The sequence below is a fragment of the Labeo rohita genome, unplaced genomic scaffold (genome assembly GCF_022985175.1).
Source record: "Labeo rohita strain BAU-BD-2019 unplaced genomic scaffold, IGBB_LRoh.1.0 scaffold_175, whole genome shotgun sequence".
NCBI lineage: Eukaryota > Metazoa > Chordata > Actinopteri > Cypriniformes > Cyprinidae > Labeo > Labeo rohita.
This window is the reverse complement of record NW_026127945.1, coordinates 62,380-71,222: the sequence shown is the minus strand read 5'-3', so window position 1 is coordinate 71,222 and position 8,843 is coordinate 62,380. Positions and strand designations below refer to the sequence as shown.

The 8,843-nt window shown below is 35.8% G+C and overlaps 1 long non-coding RNA gene across 1 annotated transcript; it reads right to left on the bottom strand.

Moving 5' to 3' along the window:
* Positions 1-4,341: 4,341 nt before the first annotated feature.
* Positions 4,342-8,396, bottom strand: LOC127158871 (uncharacterized). The gene is made up of 5 exons (XR_007826297.1): positions 7,907-8,396; positions 7,750-7,807; positions 7,585-7,652; positions 7,436-7,468; positions 4,342-7,347 (listed from the first exon to the last, which is right to left on the bottom strand). It is a non-coding gene; the product is annotated as an uncharacterized LOC127158871 (long non-coding RNA).
* Between the last annotated feature and the right edge of the window lie 447 nt (positions 8,397-8,843).

The window sequence follows — 8,843 nt, the reverse complement described above, 5'->3', positions numbered from 1 at the left end:
AATAACCATTGCATTATGGGAATTTTCTGTGACGCGAGAGTGGAAGAGTTCCGGAGAACATCTACGCTGTGTGTCGATGCAATTTACGAGAGATTAAGACCAGCAAGTAAGGTAAAAATAAATATACGTTTGTCTGAGTGTTTGTCAGATTTTTGCACACCAATTTAACCTGGTAATATTTACCAGTCAACATAGTGGTTACAAACTTTACTATCTGCGCTGTCGTTTCAAACGGCTTTTGTCAGCTTATTAAATTACTGAATTAAAATAATGTTCAACGAGCAACGCTTATTTTATATTAACATTAGGTTAACTAATGTGAAATTTTGTTCAGGTGTTAGTATAATGTTGGCCAGTAGCCTATTGAGAAATAAAATCGTATGTTAGCTAGGTTAGACAAGTCATATAGCTAACTGTTAGCTGCATTTCTAGTTTTAGAATTAGTTTGTTATAATTATTAATGGAATTTAAGATTTACTGCATTTTGTTGTGTTTGTGTTTTAAAGGCAACTGCAATGAAGCATCAAGAAAGACGAACATGCCAACCACACTGAGACTGATAGTTCATGGTAAGTGAACAACTATGGTTTTGAGATGTTTGTGTATTCTATGCGGGGTTTGCCTTTTAAAAGTGTGCCATTTCTTCCACTTGTTTTTCAGAGAAGACTTTTCTGTCACTAACAAAGTGGATGGTGAGCAAAGGTGGTGGCCACATTTTGGAGCAGCACCTGGGTTTTGCAGATGGCTGTGTATTCTTTGACTGCGTGTCTTTTTCTCCATTGTTTCTGTTGCCTATAGATTTTTTGTGAGGATACAACATAATGCACTACAAAACGTCCTAAGACAGGGGAAGTGTTGAAGATGCACTGTTCCAGCACTGAAAGACTGTATTTTTAAGTGTTATACATGCATTGTTTTAAATAAAGTATTTAATATTTTGTGATTTATTGTGTTTGTTTTAATTGAATGTCAGTAGTACCTATGCAGAGTGAAAATAAAATAAATTTAAATGAAATTAATATAAAATTATAAAATCTACTGAAATCTATATTAAAATGAATGAATTACAGTAGTATACTGATGAATTTGACGTTTTTAATAGTATTTGGCTGTAAAACAGCTACAGTTTGCAACTGTAAATTAAATATGGTTTGCTACTGTAAAAACCCTTTGAAATGTCTAACAGTGTATGATCAGCTTCTGGCGGTTTGGTCGGCAAAAAAAAAATGTTCCAAACATATTTCTAAAATAACTTAATAAAGAAAAGAAATACACCTTATTTAATATTCATATGAACGAATATTTGTGGGTAATCAATGTTTATATTCTAAAGGCACAAATCAAATCAAGCACAAACGAATTAGAACGATTTTATTTAAAGTTGAAATTAATAAATTGAAATTGAAGCTTATTCATCTTGAAATGTTTAGTCAGCTCCAAGTTTTCACTAACTTCATAAGTTTTAAGGCAGCACAAACACTTTTTTTTTAAACTGCGGTGGTGCTAAACGGTGAGGAGAGTGAAATGTTCGTTATATTTAAGAAGAGTTCACGGTTACATGGTTTCTTTTAACGGCACAAATGGAGCACAAACAAACAGCACCGATTTGGAAAGATTTGGGCGGCATGGGGTAAAAAGTGATTTCTTTTAATGGCTCAAACGAGATTTGGACGGCATGGGGTGGAGAGTGACGTTAATTGTTTTTGTTATTTCTAAGAAGGGGATATATATTTGACGTTCATTTCAACGGCACAAATCGAGCACAAACGAATGACACCAGTTTTGTGCGATTTAGACGAACTGGGGTGGAGAGTGACGCCACAGTTCCCGAAAATAATTTCGTTTTATCTAAGGAAGGAAAATAGATACAGTGTTTGTTTTAACGGCACAAATACCCTTGTCAAAAAATCCTATAGCATTCCAATGGGAAACTTGTACAGGATTCTAATAAGCATATTTTGGAACCATTCCTATAGGATTTCGATAGGAAGAGTCTTATAGGACAAGACATAAATATCCTGTAGGACCATTCCTATAGTATTTTAATGGGATCCAATCGGACGACTGTTTATATCTATATGGGAATTCTTTTTTATTTTATTTTATTTTTTTATTCTAAAGGTGCACTTTTCCACTGTATTTGTTTTACTAACAGATATGCTTGCAGTTTGCTTAAACTCACCCTGATATAGACATTGTTCATTTCATGTTGCACAACCTGCAGTAACATTGTAAACAGCATAGGAGTTGATTTGTGCAGTACATAGCGAAAATTTCTATTGCACTGATAATGGATTGATCACACACACACACTTGCGTCTTCCAATGCAAATATCCACTGGACCAGTCCTAGACTGGATAGGAGTAGGGTGGAACATACAAAAATTATACAGGAGAAGTTGAATATAAAAATAACACTTTACTGTAATAATGATAATAATAATAATAATAATAATAATAATAATACAATGTGTAACAAAAGGTTAGCCAAAAAATAAGAGAAGGTAAACAAAACACACTCTTTCCTTTGAAAATGAGTTTAATTACACCCAGCTGAATGATTAGTTTAGGTAATTAAGGTAATTTATTTTTTCTTCTCTTATTAACCATTTTTTTCCTTCACAGGCAAAAAAATAACTTTGTTGTTCTCAAGGCAAAGCAAAATCACATCATAACACAGAACACTAAAACAATATACATTTAATAAAGTTCAATTTGTCTTAAATAAATCTAAGTTTGTGTGTAGTGTAAAGAGAGGGAGGGAAAACAAACAAACAAACAAACAAACATCCAATTAAGTTCAGGAAAACAAAAAGTAGGAAGAAGATCGTATCGAATCTATTTCAAATGAAGCAGTCTTCTGTATAAAGTAAACTGGTTCCCAGTCAACATAACAGGTCCACTCGCTGATGAAGAGATGAAATTCACAATTGGGGTTGGCTCGCCAGTCGCCATCTTAATTCTCTTGTTATGCAAGTCTTCTCCATATACACACACATTTCACGGAAGAATCTTTGTCCGTGTCAAACTTTTTAACTGGAACCTGATCTGGACAGGCCATAAGAACATCATATTACTCCACAAATAATTAAAAGGCAGCAGCTATTTTTACTTGTAAGGGCGGCCGTACACGGTGCGAATTCGGACAGTCGGAAGACCGTATGGCCACGCACACGTCACGAGTGACTTTGTTTACGGACGCAGTGGTACACGGCACGATTTTAAAACCTGCTGATTTCCGAGGCAATCACATTCACGAAGTTCCGCGCCAAAAACATGGACTCCGAGGAAGAGATCCTTTTCTTTGTGGCAGCAATGGCTTGCGAAAAAAGAAGGTCGGGAAGTGCTCGTAAGGCACTCTGCTCGTCTCGTAATTTCTCACACACCATACGAGCCCCGACCATACGAGAAGAGACGATTTCCTCCGATAACCAAAAAAATCGCGTGCGAGCTCGTACGACCTCAAAAATCGCACCGTGTACGCCCGCATTACTAGCATTTCTTCCTTTTTAGTGTCTTAAAGTCAACTTTTAACAAGTTAAACAACGTTAATCACTCAGCTTCTTCTCTCTTTGACCGTTAGGGCGGCCGTACACGGTGCGAATTCGGACAGTCGGAAGACCGTATGGCCACGCACACGTCACGAGTGACTTTGTTTACGGACGCAGTGGTAGACGGCACGATTTTAAAACCTGCCGATTTCGGAGGCAATCACATTCACGAAGTTCCGCGCCAAAAACATGGACTCCGAGGAAGAGATCCTTTCCTTTGTGGCAGCAATGGCTTGCGAAAAAACAAAAAAAAAGAAAAGAAAACGAAGGGCATGGCAAAGAGTTTGGCTGAAGGGCAGACTTTCTTTTCTTAATCGTCGTCGTGGAAGATGTAAATTACACAATCATTGCGTGTCATGCAAGTTTCTGCAATTTGTGAAGTTGTTTTTATACATGTTAAAATGCTGGATAGTTCAGGTATTATTGTATACATACTGTAACTTACATGTTCTATTGTTGTGGAAGAACAGTAATGCAGAATCATAAAACTGCCTTCAGGACTTTTGCTATATGGTTTTCTTTTCTTAGCTTCTGATTGGTCCTTTCCAGTTTGCTCAACAAATCGGCTCGTTCAACAGCACACATGTCACGCTTTCAATCCGACAGCACCCGAAGTTTTTTGACATGTTTAAAAATGATCGTAAGGTCGTGAAGTGCTCGTAAGGCACTCTGCTCGTCTCGTAATTTCTCACACACCATACGAGCCCCGACCATACGAGAAGAGACGATTTCCTCCGATAACCAAAAAAATCGCATGCGAGCTCGTACGACCTCAAAAATCGCACCGTGTACGCCCGCCTTTACTGTTCAAATATGCGCCCTACAGTTGCACGCGCACTACGTTCGGATTTCTTAAAGGGGAAACGTCAGGACAATACCCTATACAGATGTTTGTGTTTCTGTGAATTCTTAGTCACATGTAATACATTTAAACTTATTCGTACATTATAAAATATCATATTTATTATCCCTGTCTTACTGTAATATTATGGATTTCAGTGTTTATATTTGTGTTTTCATATATGCTGCATTTTTATTGTGTACAAGTACACACACACACAGAAAAAAGTTACACTTAAAAAGTAATTGAATAACAGAATCAAATAAGATAATACAGGGCAAAGTGAAATTCCAATTAAAAAAAATCACAAATTCAAATTAGATTCTATGAACAAAATAAAAAGTCAAGTGAAATTAAAATCCCACACTACAAATTTTAACAGGTGAATTTAACTCCCTCAGAGTTAAAATTAACACTAACACTTTTGAAAGTGTTGACATTTTTAACACCCTGACAGTGTTACTAACAAACTGTTAAAATGTAAAATATTAACACCAGAACGGATAATGAAAACACCAAAGTGGGTGTTCAAATTTAGCACTCATGGATTAACTGGTCAACACCAGAGTATGTCAGCGGAGTGGAGCGACAACAATTTCCCCTCCGCGCCATGCATTTTATAACAGCTCCGCTCCGGGTTCATCGTTTCCCGCTCTCGCTCCACTCCTCGCTCACTGATACCAGAAACACCGCTCCGCCTTCGCTTCGCGTCTAAACTATATCAGTATGTTTGAAATACCACAGTTCTGTTCATAACGTATATTAAAAGAAGAAAATAACAGAAATAAAACAACATAATAGTTTTAAAGTGGCTCATTGGAACACTAGTGTGCAAACTTTTTTCCTCATGCCAAGCTAACATGGTTGTCAGTCAGCATTAAAAGGTATAATTGCTGCTTTTTGCAGTGCAAATGTTTGTGATTAAAAAATAAATAATAATAATAACAATACGTTTCGTCAGTTATTTTACGGACAGATCGCTGCATTTCTTAGAGATTTCTTCTCATGTGAAATCGGATATACAGATGAAGTACCACAGTAAGTTTACATGTGTTTGAATTCATTATTAAATCACGCTTTCACTTGAAAATATTCAGTATCTTGAAAGAACAAACTAATTCAATGAAAACTATAATTTTCTGCCCATGTCCATTGCAGTCATCCTAGTTTTCACATTCTTTCTGAATTTGAGTGATCCATCTCTATCAAGCTAGCTAAATAGGCTGTTTAACACGTGAATTCTTGCTATATATGCAGTTATATTATGGGTCGTTGTCATGAATTGTACTCGTGATGGAGTGGTAGTGGAGCGTTCTTGGAGCGAGTAAAAACCACAACGCTCCGACCTTTAAAATTTCCGCTCCTCACTCCATTAAAATGTTTTAAGGTTTATAATGCTTACATTTATCAGCTTTAACAACAGTCTTTGCTTTGTTTTCAGCATGACAAGATGTGTTTCTCTGCTGTTTTCAGCCAAGCAAGATATCCACTCCCACTTGGAGCATTTCAAAAGTGCTCCTGTAAAATTGGAAAACTAAATAACAAAAACATAAAAAGACAGGATAATTTCACATCCATTTTTTATAGCGTTTTTTACAATGCAGATTGTATCAATGCAGCTTTACAGTATTAAACAGGGAAATGGTGTCTCGAAATCTAGGCTGCAACAAAGTCAGATTGAGCAGAGGTCTTGTGCCGATGGGTGTGTAGTTGACGAGGTGTTCGCAGAGGATCTGTCTCGGGCTCATCTAGTTGTCATGGTCTCCGCTGACATTCAGGGCTGTAGAGGTCATCTCTAGGTGCTGATCCACCATCTGGACTGGATCCAGGGAACTGCAGTGACCATCTGATCTGGATTCAGTCTGGATCTGGATGGCTACGGTGACCTCGAAATAAGAACAAAACAGACTAATATTAGCGTAGATGCCATTCTTTCTTACAATATAACAATTACATCATGTGCTAAGGGACGTGTTTCCAGTTTTGGCTGACCAAATTACTGCAGCCTAACAATCCTTTAATGGATCTGAATTATAGAAATGTGTATGTGTATTACGTATAAGCCAGGTTAAAAAGATGGGTCTTTAATCTAGATTTAAACTGACAAGATTCAAGGCCGGAGTCGATAATACCCAGAATATCAAAATCAACTGTGGACGGCAGATCCTTTTCCTATTTAGCTCCCAAACTCTGGAATAATCTACCTCCTACTGTTCAGGAGGCAGACTGTCAGTTTAAATCTAGACAATACAATAAAATACAGTTCAAAATAGTTCACCCAAAACTGAAAATTCTGTCATTATTTTGGACCTCCTGTCTTTTGAGAAGCACAAAAAAAAATTATTTTGAATAACCTACATAAGACATATACTGACATTATATGGATAAATTTGTTCAGGGAATTTTTTTTTTTTATCTCCTTTTGTGGTCCAAAAAAGAAAGAAAGGCATATGGCGTTAGAGCAACACAAGGCCAAGGCTAAGTAAATGTTGACTCAGTTTTCATTTTTGGATGACCTACTGCTTTAAGGAAAATCATTTAATTAACTGTAAATGTATGTGTAATATATATTGTAAAAAGAAAGTCAGTCTTTTAACAACAGAAACAAAGTCATAATTCCAAGTGTATACTGATCTCTCTTTGCATTGAGGTTGGACTCCTCCTACCAAAATGAATGCACATAAATGGGACAGCACATAAATAAATGGCAGTGCAAGCATACCAAAAACTTACATTTGATACATTTTTTTTAGAAGGAGATCAGACTTTTTATTATTATTGTTTAATAATCAAAAAAATTAAGCATGACAATCAACAATCTTAAAATATGCAGTTGTGGCTTACCCTTGTCTCTGGTATGTAACAAAGCTCTTCTCATCCCACTTAATATATTGGTGACTTCATACTCTCCAAGCATCTCATCTCCCGAGTGAAAGAATATCTCTCTGGGAAAACCTTTAGAAGTGCACAACAGATAAATATAGCTATAAATCAGTATGACGTTATAAAATACATATTTTAAATTAGGTAAAACACTTCTTACCTTTCCCTGTTAAAAGCAACCTCTGCGTCTGCACTGCATAACAATTCAAATCTGTGAGAAATGTTTAGGCGCATATACAGCATACAAATATCTTCATAAAGTAATATTATCCTATATAATACATAATGTAAATGAGGTAAAACACTTACTTTAGGTGTTTTCCTTGATAAAACCTACTTCCCCGTCTGCTCCACATCGTGAGTGAAAGAAAATATCTCTGAAAAAAAAAGTTGATGAGTGCACAACACAGAAATGTCACTAATAATCAATGTTATGTTATAAAATACAAATATTAAATGAGGTAAAACACTTACCCCTTAAGTTTACCTATTAAGAGCGACCTCTGTATCAGCACCGCATTGCAATTCAAATCTGTGAGAAACGTTTAGGCGCAAGCAGCATAACATTATAAATATCGTCATAAAGTAATATCTTACAAAATACATATCGCAACTTAGATAAAACACTTACTTTCGGTGTTTTCCTTGATAAAACTTGTCTCCTCTGCATCGTGAGTGAAAGAAAATATCTCTCTAAAAAGAAGTTTAGGAGTACACAGGACTCTGTTCCACATCGCGAGTGGATAAAAATGTCTTTGAGAAAATTTTAGCCATATACAGCACATAAATATTATTATTAAACGATATGATATTACAAAACACATTTTGGGAGTAAGATTAAACGCTGTATTTCGCTGTTTCCCATCCTCATTATGCTCCGCATCGCGAGAAAAGAAAATGGCGTCTGTGAAAAATATTTCAGATGGGTGAGGCGCGCACACGAGCAAATGTCCCGGATGTGACTAATAACACTCAACAGTGTTAATAAGGGTAACTCTGCGTATTTACACCGGCCAGAGGGCGCTGTTTACACTAGCTAGTGTTAATCCTCTCAAATTCAACACCACAAGTTTAACTTTTTACTCTAAAAGTCCTTAACACCAGGATTTTAACACTGGAGATTATTTTAGAATCTTATTAGAGATTCTGATTTATTTTATTTGAATTTTACTTTGTCCTGTATGATTTTTTAATGCATTAAAAAATCCTACAGGACAAAGTAAAATTTCATTAAAATAAATCAGAATGTCCAATAGGATTCTAAGAATCAAGTAAAATCCTACAGGGCAAAGTGAAATTCCATTAAATAAAAAAGGATGTCCAATAAGATTCTAAAATCCAATAGGACAAAGTGAAATTCCATTAAAATAAATCAGAATGTCCAGTAAGATTCTGTAATCCTATAGGACAAAGTGAAATTTCATTAAAATAAATCAGATTGTCCAATAGGAAAGGATAAACTAAAATTCCAATAGGATTTTTTTGACATTTTTTTTCATACTATGAAGAGGGGTCCTGTCAGGAAGGAAACACTGGATTCAAGAGCGAATGTAAATAAGAACAGTCTT